At 39.5% G+C, this 18,291-nt stretch overlaps 1 protein-coding gene and 1 pseudogene across 17 annotated transcripts in view; one reads left to right on the forward strand and one right to left on the reverse strand.

The window, feature by feature from the left end:
- Positions 1-18,291, forward strand: part of CELF1 (CUGBP Elav-like family member 1) — a 78,169-nt gene that overhangs the window by 14,248 nt on the left and 45,630 nt on the right. For 4 of the 17 annotated variants that reach the window (XM_055313994.1, XM_055314031.1, XM_055314100.1 and 1 more), the window contains exon 2: positions 3,708-3,844. The exons of 10 other annotated variants lie outside the window; for them this stretch is intronic. The gene's annotated coding sequence lies outside the window, so the exon portion shown is untranslated. Of the gene's footprint in view, positions 1-3,707; positions 3,854-18,291 lie in introns of all 17 variants that reach the window. 3 more of the 17 variants (XM_055314002.1, XM_055314090.1, XM_055314119.1) reach the window with 1 other exon arrangement.
- On the reverse strand, positions 5,365-6,504 carry LOC129503160 (60S ribosomal protein L7a-like; annotated as a pseudogene).

Below are 18,291 nucleotides of genomic sequence, written 5' to 3' on the forward strand. Positions count from 1 at the left end.
ATCTGTAATAGGAGCATCACAGTGGTGTTTTTCTCTTTGAGAAATGTTAATGAGGGAGAGAGGGAAGCTCTGAGAAAAATAGTTTAATGCTTTTAATTTTTTCTTCCTATGATCATTTGGTATTAAGTTGAAAGACTTTATTCCAGAAAAATGTAAAATTTCCCTGTAATATTAAGGAGAAGGAATTAAAAATAGACTGGAGCCAACTTTGAAATGTGGATTTGTATACAGTCAGGAAGGAATGCATTTGCAGGGTAGAAAAAGCTGGAAGATATTATTTCATATTGGAGATCAGCCTAATTGTTGTGACTGGTGCCTAGCCAGTGTTACACCTTTATGGGCTACACAAATGATATTGAGCTGAATGCTCTGCATAGAAGTTTTATTGTCCATAGTTAGTTCTCAGTGGAAAACTAACTATTGGGCCTTTGAGCAAAATAGAGACTTGATAAATAATTTTTAAGTATTCCATGTCTGGTTGAATGGCACTTTAATTTTACGTTTTGAGACAGTTCAGTATTGAGGAATAGAAAGAAAATCTTTAAACACTGAAATTGCAAGAATTTCTTATTTGTTCAAATCATTGTCTTGAAGATAATCAGTACTTCAAGTTTTCTGAAAAAAATGAAAGCAGCTTTCTATTGAAAGATATTGAGTTGGCTAAGATTTGTACTGTAAAAGCCTTGTGTCCTTTGGAAACCTTGTGTATATTGCCTGGACAAAATCAGAAGGCTTCAAGACAACCCTGATTCTGGCTCTGTTTTCTGTAGCTCCAGAGAATAAGAAAGGAGAATCTGATACTGCTGGCAGTCTGTGCTCTCTTGCTTTTCTGGGCCAAGACATGCATTTAAAAATAAAATCAAGGAAATTGTAAACCAGTAGTAAAAACGAATAAAGCACCCAAGAGTTTGCTTCCTCTCATGTCCTGTGTTCTGAGTCCCTCTTCTTTCATGTCTTTAGGCTGGTATTAATGTGGTAAAACTTTGCTCTAGGTTTGTCTTTCTGTACTACTTTAAGATTTATGGTAAATAATCATGGAAAGACCACGTTTATTATATTTGTTGTTTTTATCATATGCTATTTTTGTTTAATAGCCTTGATACATTTACAAGTACAATAAAAAAAAAGCCTGCAAACTTCTTTATTGAAATCAAGTGCTGTTTTTACTTATTAATGTTCATTTGCCTGTTGTAATTTTGCTCTGGTCTAAAAGTAAGACCTAGAGAAAGACTTCACTCTGTTCCAGGAAGTGTACAACTTAGAAAAATGTTTTCTTTTAAGTTCTGACTGTTCCAGCTTTTATGAACAAACCAGATCCACAGACAGGTTTGTAAACTGTTTTCTTAAGGTATCTTCTAAAGGTATGGGTCTCAGGGGAAGCTGAGTGGCAGCACGCATTTAGCTGAGAGTAGCAGTTCATCTCCCTGACATACATCTCTTTGCCACACACAGCAATTTTGGAGGCAGGCTTGGAATTTAAATGTACAGTTCTTTATTCTTGTCCAGTTTCTTTTATAATCCATCTTATTTTTTTGTGTCTAATATATTTCTAATATATTAAAATATATAATATTTCGAATATGATCATGTAGAAACTTGCTTTGGAAGACTCAAGTCTTGATAGGAAAAATTCTAAGTGTATTGTATGCAAAATGGTGATCTGGAAACAATAGCATACATAGGTCACTGAAACTTTATGGAGTTTGTATTTATTTGTTTTTATGAATGGGGGAAGATAAAGACGTGAATGTATTTTATTTTAAGAGAGAGTTACTAAAACAGTTTCTAATATTTCTTCAACATTGTATATACTACATGGTAATATTTCTTGAAGATAGCTTGCTAAAGAAAAATTGAATCAGAGCTTTCTGAATTGCCAGATTCAGAATATCAAAAAATGCTTTGGACCGGGAAAAAAAAAGGCCTGCTGGATCCACCCCCAGGAATCCTAGTGGGTCCCCATGGTAACAGCCTCCTTGCTTACAACTTGTCACTGTGTAACTGTCACTGGAGTTCAGAGAAAAGCCAGTATATCAAGAACTGTGTGGCATTAACTACTCCTTGATAAAATGCTATTGCACATTTGAAATGAGCCAGAAATAGAAAGTTAAAGGTTTTAATTTCTGTGTTCCATTAATTAGATGCTTTAAAAAGCTGCCTAATTATGGTAAGGTGCAGCAGTGGGAAGGTAGTGGGTGGCCGAGGCCGGCACAGGACGAGGCCATAGGCACAGGTTAGAATCTTCAAAGATTTTTTATTCTCTAATCCTTTCATTTTGCAAACAAGGGAAGTTAAATGCCGAATTTAGGTTCATATAGAAGCAGAAGCAAGGTCCAGCTCAGGCCCTCTAATTTTCCATTCTACTGTTCTGCTGTTTCTACTTACACCTTACATTTACCATGCTTCTACTTTTCAAAAATGAAGTCTCAATTTCCAAGATTAGGAAAGAACCTTTAGAGGTTATGCAGAGAAACTTTCTACCCAGCAAAGGAGTGCATTCTGCACCATCTTGGACAGGCAGCCTCTGGCTCTTCCCTCACGTGGGGGTTATCTGTCTAGTTAGCAAGAACCCCACTGCCTGAATTCAAAGAGAAGATAGTTTTACATGGGAAATTTTAAAGTTATATGTTTTGTTTTTCTCCTCTAATAAAAAAGCAATTCAAAATCAGACCTTTTTCATTAGCTTCTTTACCATCTAAGTCATGCTTGTCAGTCATGACAAGATAGATAATTATTTAAAAGAATTATGTCCTGCCTAAACCCTAGAACTTTGAAGAGGTAATGCCATATTTGGAACAAGCTAGTCAGTCCCTTAATGGGTTGGAGGGAAGAGATGATAAATGCTATATTCAGCTTAAGGTATTTTATAATGTGCTTTATTAAGATGAAATTGATTATAAGCTAGAGTATCAGGAGGCCACAGTATATTTTAAAAGCAAAATCAAAGCCAAATAGGCAAGTGGTTTTGTACTTTTGTGGTGAATTTATGAATGTTTTTGTATAGAGAGTAGTTCATTCACATGAAAGTGAGTTTTGGGTTCAAAACTAACATTATTTTAGGCAATTATTAATTACAATGCCAAAACACTTTTTATTCTACCTTTTTTTAAAAAAATATTTTATTTATTTATTCATGAGAGACAGAGAGAGAGAGAGGCAGAGACACAGGCAGAGGGAGAAGCAGGCTCCATGCAGGGATCCTGAAGTGGGACTCGATCCTGGGACTCCAGGATCATGCTCTGGACTGAAGGCAAGCACTAAACCACTGAGCCACCCAGGGATCCCTTATTCTACTTTTTGGATGGCTTGTTGCTCAGTATGCCAGTCATCAAATGCTCTTGTCAGAGAGAGCTTCAGCTTTTATTTCACTTTTCCTCTTTCAGAATTGCTTGAAAGGTATTAATAGATAAGCAAAAGATTTTTAGCTGCAGGGGCACCTAGCTGCCTCAGTCAGTGGAACGTGGACTCTTGATCTCGGGACTGTGAGTTCAAGCACCACCACGTTGGGTGTAGAGCCTACTTTAAAAAAAAAATATTAGCCTGAGATTTTTTTTATACCTTTTAAGAAAAGCACATATGCATATTTTCTAAGATATACAGAAATGTTTTCAGTTTCTCATAACAGATATTTTTTTCCTCGAAGACTTTACCATACCTAAAAATGGAGAATTTGGCTCCAAGATTAACTTTTCTTTTTGTCTTACCAGAAAATTAAAGTGAAAATGCTGTTGGCAGTCTTTTGCTGTCTTGACTTCAACACAGTAGAGAATGCTATAATGAAAATGTGGCTGAGTTTTTAATATTCTGGAATTTCATGACCACCAGCACTTGTTGTGCAGCCAAGGTAATTAAGGTAATCAAATATCTTAGTCATTAGTAGGTATGGCCTGGCTCTGAAAGAAATCTCTAATCCTAGCTTTATCCCCTGTCCCCTTTTCCTTTTACTCTAAAACATAATTATTATTTAGTTGTTCTGGCTCTTAATTTGACCAGTAAATTTTTGTGTAAAAGTTTATTTACAAAGTTTTTCTTGATTAGAAAATATGCCAAATTATAGTGTAATGAAAGAAATTATAAGACTTCACATTGCTGGAAGAGGGAGGAGAGACAGAGACAGGAGTGGGATGGAAGAAGAGAGATATGGTTGCATCTTTACCATTTAGTAGACAAGGATACTGGAGGTGTTAGGAACCTCCGTGAGGAGAATAACTTATTTGGGGCATCCAGCTATTAAGTGGTAGGACAGTGTTGGGCTACCAGCCCATACTGTAGATGCTGTGCTCTTTTCATGGACTTTCTTGCTTGTTGAGGCCCAGTCTCATAACAATAATGAAATAATTTATTTTTGTAGCCACTTTTTTCCATGGGGTAATATAATTTCTAATCATTAAATTAGTCATGTAAATTCAGTATCTCATTCTAGAAGTTCTTAGGTTGAGAGTCAGGAAAATAGATACATCTATTAACTGCCCTGCTGTTAGATATTTTTTGTGTACCTTAGCTAAACTGTTTACCTGTTTTCTTATGGAAAAGTAAGAATAATTTACCCTTAACAGAAGTGGCATGGAAATGTGATTTTAAGGTAGGTAGCATTCATAGCATCCTCAAGTCTTTCAAAAGAAATGCATGGATCATAATGAAGTTCCTATTGGCAGATAGGTGGAGATATCCCTCCTATAGGTGATTTTTTTTAATTTTATTATTTTTTTTTCTATAGGTGATTTAATAAGGAAGAAAATTGGTTGTTACAGCTTTATTTGCTTCCCCAGTGAGACATGATGTGGCATTAAAGACCATCATCTCTTCCTACCCCCCCCCCCCATTTTAAAATCTGATCTCTTCTGGGACGCCTGGGGGGCTCAGTGGTTGAGTGGCTGCCTTTGGCTCAGGGTGTGATCCCAGGGTTGCGGGATCAAGTCCTACATGGGGCTTCCTGCATGAGGCCTGCTTCTCCCTGTGCCTATGTCTCTGCCTCTCTCACTGTGTCTCTCATGAATAAATAGATAAAATCTTAAAAAAAAAAATCTGGTCTCTCTCACAGCTCTCATGCCCCACAGCCATCTTTTGGCTCTGATCATTCTTTTTTTTTTTTCCAAAAGAGAGAGAGAGAGAGAGAGAAAGACATATTCAGAGGGAGAAGCAAGCTCTCTGCAAGGAGCCTGATGCGAGACTCGATCCCGAATCCCGGGATCATGCCCTGAGGGAAACGCAGATGCTCAACCGCTGAGCCACTGAGGCGTCCCAAGGCTCTGATAATTCTTAATTCTTTTTTTAAATTTAAGATTTGCTTTTTTTTTTTTTTTGACACTGGCTGAAAGAGAACCTTTTGTTACTTTTATGTACAGAAAATTCGACAGCGTCCACTCAGCCCAGTTCTTTAGCCTTTGCTTTTTCCAGCTTGGTGATGCGAGCTGCCGACTTTGGACCCAGATGTTGGCTCCTCAGTGGCAGTGGATCTCATCATATCTGTCATTGTAATTGGTTCTGATGGCTCTACCAGCTTAGCCAGAGCTCCCTTACCTTCTGAGTTAACCTATGTGAAGGCAACAGTGGTGCAGGTCTTCCTGTGGACCAGATGCCCCAGCCTGGGCTTCTCCTTGATAATGCATTAGGGAACCTCCATCTTACAACACAGGGCAGGCAGGAAGACATCTAACTCAATGGGATCCACATTTGTGTGCGATCACTACCAGCTGAGCCTTCTTGTTTTCCACCAAGTGGTGACAGTGTTAACCCCAGCTCGAAGGACGGGCGACCTCTTAGTGGGAACATCCTCCTTGCCCACAGCTTTTTTCTCAGCTGGGGCCAACAACCTCTGCTGCTTTTCTTGCTTTGTCTCTGGTCTGTACTTGTGGGCCAGCTTAAGCAGTTGAGTAGTTTGGCAGTCCAAAGCGTGGGTAACTGGTTAATCGCAGGAGGCCCTTTTAGATGTTTATAGAGAATAGCCCTTTGCCGTTGCAGCTGGATGTAGCACAGCCATTTGACAAAACAGGTAAGGTTTCTTTTAGGGTGGATGTCCTGTCCGTTGCCAAAATTCTTGGACCTTTTCTTGAACAAGGGATTGACTACTTTCTTGGCCTCCTGCTTCTTCACAGTCGCGGGCACTGGGCCACCATCTTCCACTTTGGCTTCTTCCCGTTCTGCATCTTGGGTTGCTAAAGGAGAGCGAAAGATTTACTTATTTATTTGAAAGATAGTGTGAGGAAGAGAGAGAAAGAGAATCTCAAGCAGACTCCCCACTGAGCATGGAGCCCTATGCGGGGCTTGATCTCACATCCTTGAGATCATGACCTGAGTCAAAAATCAAGTTGGACACTCAACCGACTGAGTCACCCAGGCACCCCAGAAAATTACTTCTTAATTCTAAGTGGCCATAGTCCATGAGCTCCTAGAAAAGAGTGAGAAAGAGAACCCCAGTCTCTCCAGGGACCTTTCAGTCAGTGCCATGTTTACCGAGCAGTCTGTCTGGTCTGTGACCGTGTCCTCTTTTGTCTGGACCCACATGAAGGACTGTCCCAAATGCTATCTTAATATGTGTCCTCACTAGCAGTCTTGTTTTTTAAGCCTCCATTTACAGGTTGATTCACAGTAGGGGAGTCATGTTCAGAAACTTTTTCTGATAGCCTGATTTTCTTGCCTTTCATCTCTTTGCTTCTATTTATGTTCTTTGTACCTCTTCCTTGAGCTTGCATCTTCTGCATAGTTCACTCTATTATATCATCTTTGGGGCTGCAGAATAAAGTTGGAAGATTTTAAAGTTAAAGTTCCCAGAATAATATTGTCGCCCACATTGCACATATGTCACATTTTGAGTTTACTAGTTAAGACTCTAAATATGTGCTTTATATACAGTATGTGCAGTGTGATGACTTAGGTTGCCATGAGAACCTAAAAATTTTAGGCTTAAGTTGTTCAGTAACAGACACGCATTTTTCTCTTATTGTCTTAGTGGGAGGCTAATTTCTTCTTTTGTCTAATATACTTTTTACAAATTGAGATACTAGGCAGTGACCATTCTCATATATTGCTAACAGGATGGGTAGCTTCTTTGGTTGCTTATCGGTCTCCTTCACTGCAATCTTCCATGCTCCAGTTTTTTTCCTCTGTACTTGTCTCCTGTTACTTTCTTTGGTACAGGATAGAATTAGAAGTAGGAAACTAGAAGCTTTACCTTTTTAAAATGTGCACCTGGTAAGAGAGGAACTATATAGTGGGATATCCCTAACGTACCTGAGGACTTCTGTTCTCATGTAAGCCTCCTGAGAAGAGCTATAGTATTAACATTTGCTTGAAAACTTTTTTTTTTAAGTATTATAATGTTAGTCTGTCACCTAAAAACAATTCAGGTTCAGTTTTAATTTGAATACGTTATTTTGAGTAATTTCTTGGCCAGGGTAACTTGTTTATTCTTGACTGGGTTTAGTCATGAGGACTCCCTTCTTTTTGGACCAGGAAGTATAAGAGGAGATAAAAGGATGTTAGAGGTAGAACAGACTGTATATGTTTAGTCTTAAGTCTGTTTTGGAACACGCCCCCCCCCCCTTTTGAAAACCTGTAAAAAGTTATGGACCTAATTCCCTATAAATAGAAGTAAAAAAGTACAGTTGACCCTTGAATAATGAAGAGATTAGGAGTATGCTGACCTTGGCACGGTAGAAAACCCACTTAAAGCTTTTTATGCCCTGGGATGCCTGCATGGCTCAGTGGTTGAGCATCTTCTTTCAGGTCAGGGCCTGATCCTGGGGTCCCGGGATCCAGTCCCACATCAGGCTCACCGCAGGGAGCCTGCTTCTCCCTCTGCCTGTGTCTCTACCTCTCTCTCTCTCTTTTTTTAAAGATTTCATTTATTTATTCATGAGAGACACAGAGAGAGAGAGACAGGCAGAGGGAGAAGCAGGCTCCACGCAGGGAGCCCGGTGTGGGACTCAATCCCAGGACCCCAGGATCAGGCCCTGAGCCTAAGGCAGGAGCCAAACCGCCGAGCCACCCAGGGATCCCCTCTGCCCCGCCCCCCGCCCCTGTCCGCCACTTGATGCCCCAGAAACTTTGCTAATAGCTTACTGTTGACTGGGAAGTCTTAGCGATAACACAGTTAACCCACATTTTGTATGTTATATGTATTATATACTGAATTCTTACAATAAACTACAAAAAAAAGTGTTAAGAAAATCATGAGGAAGATAATCCATTTACAGTACTATACTGTATCCAAAAAAATCAGCAAGTAAGTGGATCTGTGCAGTTCAGACCCATGTTGTTCAAGGGTCAACTGTGCATAAATACATTTTGCATGTATATGTAAAATTTTGCACATAATATAAAGGAATTTATGGAATATTCATAAACTGTCCATGAATTCTTTAGGTCTGTGGACCTTAGATATGGACTGGTCTTCTGCTCTGGGACTGTTTTTCACTTGAGGAAATGAGAAAGAAATAACTAGCCCGGGGCGCCTGGGTGGCTCAGATGGTTGAGCGTGTGCTTTCAGTTCGGGTCATGATTTCCGGGTCCTGAGATGGAGTCCCACGTTGGGCTCCCGGCTCAGAGGGGAGCTTGCTTCTCCCTTTCCCTCTACGTCTACCCCTGCTCATGCTCTCTGTCTCTGTCTCTCTCTCTGTCTCTCTCTTTCTCCCCTCCCCACCACCATCTCAAATGAATAAATAAGATCTTAAAAAAGAAAGAAACTAATGATTAGCCCAAGGCCACACTATAAGTGGTTATAGCCTTTTTGATTTTGAAGTTATAGTTTGGTTACTCTTAGTATATACAGTTGTGGTCTTTTGCATTGTGTTCTTTATTTTTATTTAGTTGTCTTCACATAAGTAACCTTGGGAAAGTATGTAATAGATAATTAAAGCTATTGGGGTAATATGCTCTTACCCAAAAAATAGCATATTAATCTGCAGTAAGTTACTTTTTGGGAAATCAAAGTTGCTAAAACAGGCTGCTCAGAAGAACTAGATAGAAAATAAACCCAGTATATACAATTAAAAGTTTTTAATAAAATGTTGAACGCTTGCATGTGTATGTTTTGTTGGATATTAAAGTGCCTCTACTTCTGGAATCCTGATGTGTTCTTTTCTTTTTCAGTATATCAGATGGTATGGACAAGGCTCTGCCTTGTGCACTAGGAGATCTAGGTAGTGGGATTGAGAGATCAAGTTTGCTGTCATTTAGCGTTCTTTGCTCATCATTACTGCATTACCTACTAGGGACAAAGAGAAAATGGCAAAATTCCAAATGGTTAGTTTCTGATAAAATATATTAGAGCAAGTAATTATGGTGGATAACTTCTATCTTGAGAATTTGAAAAGTTTTCTCAAGTTTCAGGGAGGCTGGGGGGCTCCCTAGTGTATTTATGCCCCATAAGCTTGGTCTAATGCACACGTATATACCAGACAATTCTGTGATAGGAAGGAACTAGGCAGGCCTTTGTTCTCTGGAGTTTCCCTTCATAGCTGAGTGACTGGTGTGTTTTGTAATCAAATATCTCAGAGTATATCAGCATCAACATTTGTTTTTCTTTAGAGAGCAGGGAGGGTCGAGGGACAGAGGGAGAGAGAAAAAGAGAATCATCTTAAGCAGGTTCCATGCCCATTGCATAGCCTGACATAGGACTCAATTTCATGACCCTGAGATCGTGACCTGAGCCAGAATCAGGAGTCAGACATTTAATGGACTGCGCCACTTAGGCGCGCCCTCCACCCTTTTCCCTCTTTTAAAGGCGATGTAAAGTTTCCTTAGAAGACTAGGCAGAGATTTCTGAGGTAGAAGAATATGTTCCTGAAAGTTTGATGTGAGAGATGTTAGAGTAGATGCTAAGTTACAGTCTGAATTCATTTTTCTGTTTTTAGAATATATTTTCTCTGAAGTCAACAGAAACTATACATTTTTAAATTATAGATTCAATTTCAGAAATGGAGGGACCTTAGAAATCATCTAGTTCAAATATTATGGCCTCACATTTAAAGTACTAGCAGGTGCCCTTAGAGTGCTAGTAGGTGGGACATGTGGAAGAATCTAGGTCTGGGCATCCTTTTTCTTAATTTGTAAAGCATTTATAGTTGGTACCCCATATTTTTTAAAAAGATTTTATTTTATTCATGAGAGAGAGAGAGAGGCAGAGACACAGGCAGAAGGAGAAGCAGGCTCCATGCAGGGAGCTCAATGCGGGACTTGACCCCGGGTCTCCAGGATAACGCCCTGGGCCGAAGGCTGCACTAAACCACTGAGCCACCCAGGGATCCCTGGTACCCCACATTTTAACACTAGTCAGATGCTATCTCATGTATTAATCATCCCTAAGAACTAAATATTAAGTATTGGAAATCAGTGATAGTACCATTTATGTTTGTATTGCAGCCCCTGTAATACTGAATATAGTATTCATTATGAGCTAAAGTATGGAATCATTTGAGCCAATCAGCCATGTATTTTTAATCTTGGGGAAAACTCACTCTGGCCAGAAATTGATCTTTTCATACACTTCACATTGAGATGAATCAGAATGAAGGTGCTCTAACCAAAGGAATTTTTGTAAAATAAATATTTGGCTTCTGATTAAACTAGCATCCTAGGAAATTATGGTTTTGTTTTTTTTTTAAGATTTTATTTATTTATTCATGAGAGACACAGAAGGAGAGAGAGAGGCAGAGACACAGGCAGAGGGAGAAGCAGGCTCCATGCAGGGAGCCTGATGTGGGACTTGATCCCAGGTCTCCAGGATCACACCCCGGGCTGAAGGCGGCGCTAAACCACTGAGCCACCAGGGCTTCCTGGAAATTATGTTTTTAAAGTTTAACATCAGAGGGGCTCCTAGGTGACTCAGTCAGTAGTCAGTTGAATGTTCAATTCATGATTTTGGTTTAGGTCATGATCTTAGGGTCATGAGATTGAGCCCCACATTAGGATCCATGCTCGATGGGGAGTCTGCTTGAGATTTTGTCCCTCTGTCCCTCCCCCCTAAAATAAATCTTTAAAAAATTACATCAGAATTTATTTTAACTTGTAACATCTGCCCCCACCCCTATAGTCTTAGAGTTGGAATGAGATCTTGATTCTGTAAACAGCAAAGGGTGAGTGAAGGTTAGGGTTGTTCACACAAATGGGGAATAACCTTTTGTTTCTGTGTTCAACTTCATAATTTAAATGACACATTAAGGGACTCCTGGGTAGCTCAGCGGTTGAGCGTCTGCCTTCGGCTCAGGGTGTGATCCCAGGATCCGGGATCAAGTCCCGCATCAGGCTTCTTGCAGGGAGCCTGCTTCTCCCTCTGACTATGTCTTTATCTCTCTCTTTCATGAATAAATAAAATCTTAAAAAAAAAAATTTAAATGACACATTAAGCCTCACCTCTACTGCCAATCTGGTAAGAATCTGACCTAGTAAAGTTTTCACATTGCCTTTTCTATTGCCATGGCTGGGGGATTCTTGGTGTAAGTGACTGAAATTATTGAGAAGTTCCTTAACTGAAATAGATTCTCTCAAACCCTTTTACAAGTACCAGCCTCTGGGTTTCTGGTTTTTGTCTGGAGCATGTGAACAGAATGCATGTGTGTGAGATAATTGGGCTTTTACTAATGGCCCCCTTTCAGCAACCATGTATGGGTAAAGCTGTTCAGGTCCCTGCTCCTCCCTCTCTGAGCACGGAGTAGAATCTGTTCTGCTGAAGCTGCTGTTCCACTTTTCAGCTTTCTATATTTGTACAGCAACAGCAGGAGCAGCCCACTAGCTAGGCGGTGTGGCTGCCCTGTGCACCCGATATTGGCTCAGGCCTGAGCAGGGCTCGCAGTTTGTGTTCTTACGTGCGTCCATCTGTCTGTTTGTATACGTTTCTGTGGAGGACTGAGGTTTTCAAGTAAAAGGTGATTTGTTTGTCTTCTCTGTTTTGTCAGTTATAAATTGTAGAGACTGTTTCAGAATCTTGGGGATGGGGCAAGGAGGCAAGATTTGTATTATTTAGCAAAATATGTTGTAGGGAGGAAAGCCAAAGTGGTAAATTTAGAGTTAGAAATGGTCTTTGGGTTGTTCTCTTAGAAACTTACCTTTTTTAAAAAAATAATATTTTTTTCCTTTTATTTTTTTACGAGTCACAAAGATCAATTCTTAGGGGTGGAAATAAACTCCTTGTTTGGCACACAAATTTCCTGATATAAAATTTAAGTAGAAAAGACTGAGATACTTCCACCTCCTTAAATGATTTTGTACATGTGTTTTTGGAAGAGGGTGTAGTAAGGGCTAAAAGTCTCTTACCTTGGCCCTTTGCTGGGAAAGGAACTGTGGGAAGTGCCCTGTTGTTTTGGGCTTTGCAAATCCATGTGTTGCATGGATTCAGAGTGCTTTGTAAAGTTTGGCCTTACAGAGGGCTTGTAATGTTTTTTGGTGTCACGTCTATTTAAGGAATAGTAGGGAATGTGACATGTAGACAGATTTTCAAAGCGTATTTGGTTTATTACTCTATTTTTAAAAGATCATTTTCTTGGTTTGTTATAAGATACTCTAACTAGGCAGAAGTGAATTCCTCCCTTTCAGTCAACTTAAGTCTAAATTCAAGTTTGTTTCTTTGTTTTACACTTTGCTTTTACTCCCCTCCCCCCTCACCCCCTGTGAGTCATAAGCATTCAGAGTTGGGAATAGAACTTGTCAGCTGAGTAAGGATGAGACAATTCTCTGCACATATTTGTTACTGTGGCTGATGAAGAGAGAAAAGGACTTTAAATGCTGGAGAAACAAAGTTAACTGAGGCAGCTTTTCCCTGTGGCTGTGTGGTATGAGTTCCTGTGACCATTTGCTGATATTTTCTGGCTTTAAATCACTTAGGAATCTGTTTAGTGATTTGTCAATTGTTAGCTTTGGGTGTATGTGTTTGTTTAGCATTTGAGACCTGGTGCTCTCTGGTGGGTCCTGCATACTTAATAACCTTCTAAAATTCTGTTGAGTGTGGCTTTAAATTGGCTTCACCCTCCCCTTCTTGGCAACTCTTAGTGCCCATCTCATTTTACCATCCTACTGATGTTTTCCCGTTTATACTCTGAATCACTATACACCTTCTGTAGGGGCTCTCATTAGAGATTAAAATCAGTGACAGCTCTTTGATTTTTCAGCTCAGCCTCAGTAAAGGACACTGGTTAGCATATCTCAATTCCAGCTTTCCCTTTGTTTTTGGTATTTAAAAATGTGTGTGTGTGTGTGTGCGCGCGCGCGCATATATATAATTTTCCTGGTCTCCTTTTATTTATACCTTTTTTTCATTTTGAAAGCTTCCACAATTTTTTTTTTGGTATGATAGAGGTAATAAATGTTTACAAATTAAGTAAGTAAATGCTCTTAGAACAAGTGGTTCACTATTTCCTAATGAAGGTTACACTTAGACTGGTTGCTAACAAGCTTAGTTGGAGGTCGAAGATAGGTCAGCCAATCATTGCTTTTGTATCCATTCCCCTCAACTCTTTTTTTTTTTTTTCAGTAGGCTCCACTCCTAGTGTGGAGCCCAGTGTGGGGCTTGAACTCACAACCTTAAGATCAAGACCTGAGTTGTGAGCAAGTGTCAGACGCTTAACTGACTGAGCCACCCAGGTGCCTCAACACCCCATCTTTTTTTTTATACCCACCTTTTAATAAATATTTCTGTAGAATCTTAGTTACTCCATTTTGAAAACATAAAATCATCTTATCAAAGAATAAAACTTTTGGGATTCATCCTTTTTCACAATAGGCACCAACCTTAGTGCCTGTTAATAATAGCAAACATAAAAAAAATAATAGCAAACATTTATTGAGCACTTTGTGTACACCAGACACTGTTCTGAATTCTTTATGTATGTAAATCCTTTCTAACAGACACCCTGTAAGGTAGATACTGTTACTATAGCTATTTCCAGGTAAGGAAACAGTTATAATGAAGTTAAACAGTTTTTCCCCTAGTTACTTGGCTAGTAAGCAGCAAAATTGGTATTAGAAAATGGTGGTGTAACTCCAGTGTGTGAGTGTAGGGTATAAGGCTTATAGCAACTTTTGTCTATTAATTTTTTTTTAAGATTTTATTTATTTATTCACGAGAGAAACAAAGAAAGAGAGGCAGAGGAGAAGCAGGCTTCACGCAGGGAGCCCGATGTGTGACTCGATCCCAGGTCTCCAGGATCAGGCCCTGGGTGGAAGGCGGCGCTAAACTGCTGAGCCACCCGGGGCTGCCCTTTGTCTATTAATTTTGTTACCATATATGGAATATTAGGATTATTGAATTGTGAATTAGTCTAACGCATTTTAATTTTAGAATTTCCTCATGAAAATGATTGGCTTTAGTTTTGCACTTCACTGTCAACTAATTCATTTATTGATGATAGGAACCTGCAAGGCAAATAAATAGCAAGTTCATGGAATATCCCTAGAATTACTAGTTTATCTCTGCTAGTGCCTGCCTGTTTCCCATCCAAGTACTAACCAGGCCCGACCCTGCTTAGCTTCCGAGATCAGACGAGATCGGGCGCGTTCAGGGTGGTATGGCCGTAGACAGTGCCTGCCTGTTTATTGAAGATATTGGAAGTGGAATTAACTTTAGCTTTAGTTTTTTTTTTTTTTTTAAGATTTTATTTATTTATGAGACACACATACACAGAGAACCAGGCTCGATGCAGGAAGTCTGATGTGGGACTCAGTCCTGGGACTCCAGGATCACGCCCTGAGCTGAAGACAGACGCTTAACCGCTGAGCCACCCAGGCATCCCCATCAGGAGATGTCTTGACAGGGGGAATGTGAGAAGGGGGGGTGGATTTGGCAAGTTTTGCCTCATCCATTAAATGATCTGTGTGAGTGTAACAGGGTAATGGGGAGATCTGTTCAAAAGGAATGATGTTGGGAGAATTATTGATAGGCAGAGTAATTTGAGCAGACCTTTCCTAGACCAGGTCTTTCCTAGACCATGTGATTTGAATAGCACAAAAATTTGAGTTAGAGAAATGGGAATCAGCTCTCCTGAGATGTTCTAGTCTCTCTAACATGGATAGCAGTGGATTTTCCCTTGACATATATGCTTTCCCTTGGATATATGCTGTCCTGTGCTTTTTGTTTGTAAGTCATGTCTTCTGAACCAGACTAAAAACTCATTAAGGACAGGGGTTGGGCCTTTTTTGTGACCTCTCTAGTTCTGGGTATATAGTGGATGTTTTCATACGCTTTTTTGATTGATAGAGCTCCCATTTTATACAGTTTGTAAAAATGAAATCAAAGTACTGACAAGGTTAATTTTGTGGAAGAATGGGATTCTTTTTTGGTAGAGGTTTGAGGAGGTGAAGGAGATCATGTAAATGGGTATTTAAATGTGAGGAACACTTTTAGGAGCACAGGTCAAGAGTGATGAAAGGATGGTAATTGAAGTCGCTTTTTAAAAAAGGACAGTATTAAGGAGGTATTTAGAATTTGCCCCAGGGCTGTATACCCTTTGGGATGAATCAAGCTTTCCCAAACATACTCCCTGATTGGCTGAAGCAAAATGTAAGTTTTGTAATTTCTGGCATATAACCCAACTATCTCAAGAAGCATCTCCCCAGAAAAGTTGTTGTGTAGGATTACAATATTTAGAGCAGAAAGATTAAATAAAGTTTCCTGCTATTCAACAAAACAAGATAAACTTCCTGCGACAAGACCATATGGAAGCCTCCTGCTTGAGTGCCCATGTGTTTGGGGTGAGGTTGGGGCAGATGGGACAGGCAGGGGTCTTGGCTGCTTGGTCAAGGGTTTGGGAGATGTTAGGAGTTAGATGCTAGGTGCTGTGGAGGGGCTGTTGAATGTTGTGTGTATTGGGGATGTCTGCCTAAGAGGTGGAGTAAGCTCAGTGAAATGATACTGGTGTGTTGGGTGTTGTGGGGGTAAGAGAAGGGGAGAGGCTGACTTGGAATAATACCTGCAATTTGATCTTAACCTCCCTCAGAGATTAGGGAGAGAGAGACAAGATACCGTGTGAGAAACAAGATCTAGATCCTTGGCCTCTTCTGTTCTCTGGAGCCTTCAAGTAGGATATTGCAGGACTGTAGGATTTTTCTCTTTAAGTTTGAAGCTGTTTTGATTCCTTTTTGAGATACTAGGCCAAAAGCTGTATTTATAGAACTTGTTTTGACATATTATCTCACCCTGTCCCTTGCCTTCCTTACTGGAAGCCAGCTAATGTTGCACTCTGCCTGGCAGGAAAGGTTGATTGAAGAAAATGTACATATAAGATATACAGCTGAGTGATTGAAAATAGCTCCAAACTTTGTAAATAGGCCAGCCATAAGGTTTACAGTCCAAGCTGTGTGAACATCAGTTGAGTTGCTGGGATAATTTCAGATGTGATGTCCTTACCCAACTCACATGTTGTGTGTTTGCTGCTTCATTTGCACGATGGCTGTTTCCACACAAAGTTTCAGGCAAAGCAGGAAAAAATGCAAAACAAAGTACTCGTTTTGGAATAGAGCGAGGTTGGGTTTTTTCTTTACTTTGTCCCCTCATAGTTTGAGTTTTCCTAAAGTTATTTTTTTTTTTGTTCTTGTTTTTAAGAAAGACTAGGTAACATTTTGTTACCTAATTTTGTAGGTAGACTTTTTTTTTTTTTTTGTAGACTAGGTAACATTTATATTTAAACAATTCAGCCAATATTCCACCTCTGCAACCTTGTTGGCAGTTTTCTTCTTTATCCTTCCAGACCTACTTTGTTATTTATAAGTCCTATGTAATTCTTTTTGTATTATATAAATTTATCTTCTTGATCAGTCCTTAGTCTAGTGTATTAAAATTGCCTTAGTCTCTTTAATAGCTGCAGCATTCCTTTTTTTTTTTTTTTTTTAAGATTTTATTTATTCATGAGACAGAGACATAGGCAGAGGGAGAAGCAAGCTCCCTGCATGGAGCCCAATGCAGGACTTGATTCCAGAACGCTGGGATCACTCCTTGAGCCGAATGCAGATGCTCAACCACTGAGACACCCAGGTGCCCAAAATAGCTGCAGCATTCTATGACAGGGCTATACTATAATTTATTTAACCAGCACCCAATGGATGGGCATGCATGTTTCCAGTTTTCTCTATTATAAACCGTGTTCTCATTAATGCCTGTTTGCATACTTTGTGTACATCAGATACAAGTGTATTTGAAGGCTGTATTTCTAGAATTGGAATAGCTGAAATCAAAGGGTATGTGCAATTTTCAATATTGATAAGATACTTGGGATCCTTTTTTAGCTTTTGCGAGTGATATTGTCCACTGAAGAATGTTTTTAGTGGACATAGAGATCTTAATGCAATGACAAACTACCACCCCAATTACTTGAATGAATGTATATGTTCTGAAATGGAAAATTTAAGAAACCTCCTTGAGGTAAGTTTAATTCTCAAATCCAGGAACCATTATTGTTGGAAAAGAGGCAGATTGCCCAAAGTAGGCAAGTCCAGTATCTCTCTTACTCTCAAAATGTTAGTTTCACCCATTTATGGTCTTTACCAATTAGAAAAACATTTGTGGTCTCTGGCTCATTCAGTCCTCTCTTAAAACGACTCAGTGGATATCATGAGGCCATTTAGTCATCAGAATTACTTGCAAGTAGTTGTGGTATCTGAAGTTTAATAATCACGTCAGAAAATAAAAGCAAATTAATATTTTGAACCCCCCTCCAAAAGCATTTTACAAAGTGACTTATTTTACCAAATAGAGTGCTGTGATTTCAGAAAGTACAACCCTCACTAGTTAGTGGTGGAACATGGGTCTCTTAATCTCTTCTCTTTACTTTAGTTCCCTTGTCTGAAAAATGGGAGTGAAAATCCTGAAGAATCATCTCCTTTAAGTGCTCAGAAAAATAATTATAAAGTCATTTCCAGAAGGTTATGCATTATAAAAATGAGTCGTTAGAGACATCAAGATTATAAGGTAATTTTAAAAGTAACTCTGACAGTGTTTTAGAAAAAAATTAGTCACATTCTGCCTACATGGTACTAACATATGGTGCAGCCCTGATGAGCTGCACAAGTGGGCTGAAATGAAAATGCATTTGGAGAGAGGAGCAGTAAGTGACTCACTAGATGAGACAGATTTGGCCTTATGGCAGGGCAGGGAAACTAAGGCGGAACTGGTGGTCTTAGAACATGCCAAATTGGAGCGAGTGATACATGAATGTTATGGGAAAGTAGAATGACTGAACCCTTGTGTTTGGATTAGGTACTTTTGTCCAGGGTCTCAGTCCTTATAGCTAGGCCCTGTCTGTGTCTGTAGAGCCCCTACTTCTCCACACAATGGGGAATTTTTGCTCCTTCTGACTTCTTTGTGCA

This window comes from Nyctereutes procyonoides, unplaced genomic scaffold, assembly GCF_905146905.1.
Source record: "Nyctereutes procyonoides isolate TBG_1078 unplaced genomic scaffold, NYPRO_anot_genome, whole genome shotgun sequence".
Classification (NCBI taxonomy): Eukaryota; Metazoa; Chordata; class Mammalia; order Carnivora; family Canidae; genus Nyctereutes; species Nyctereutes procyonoides.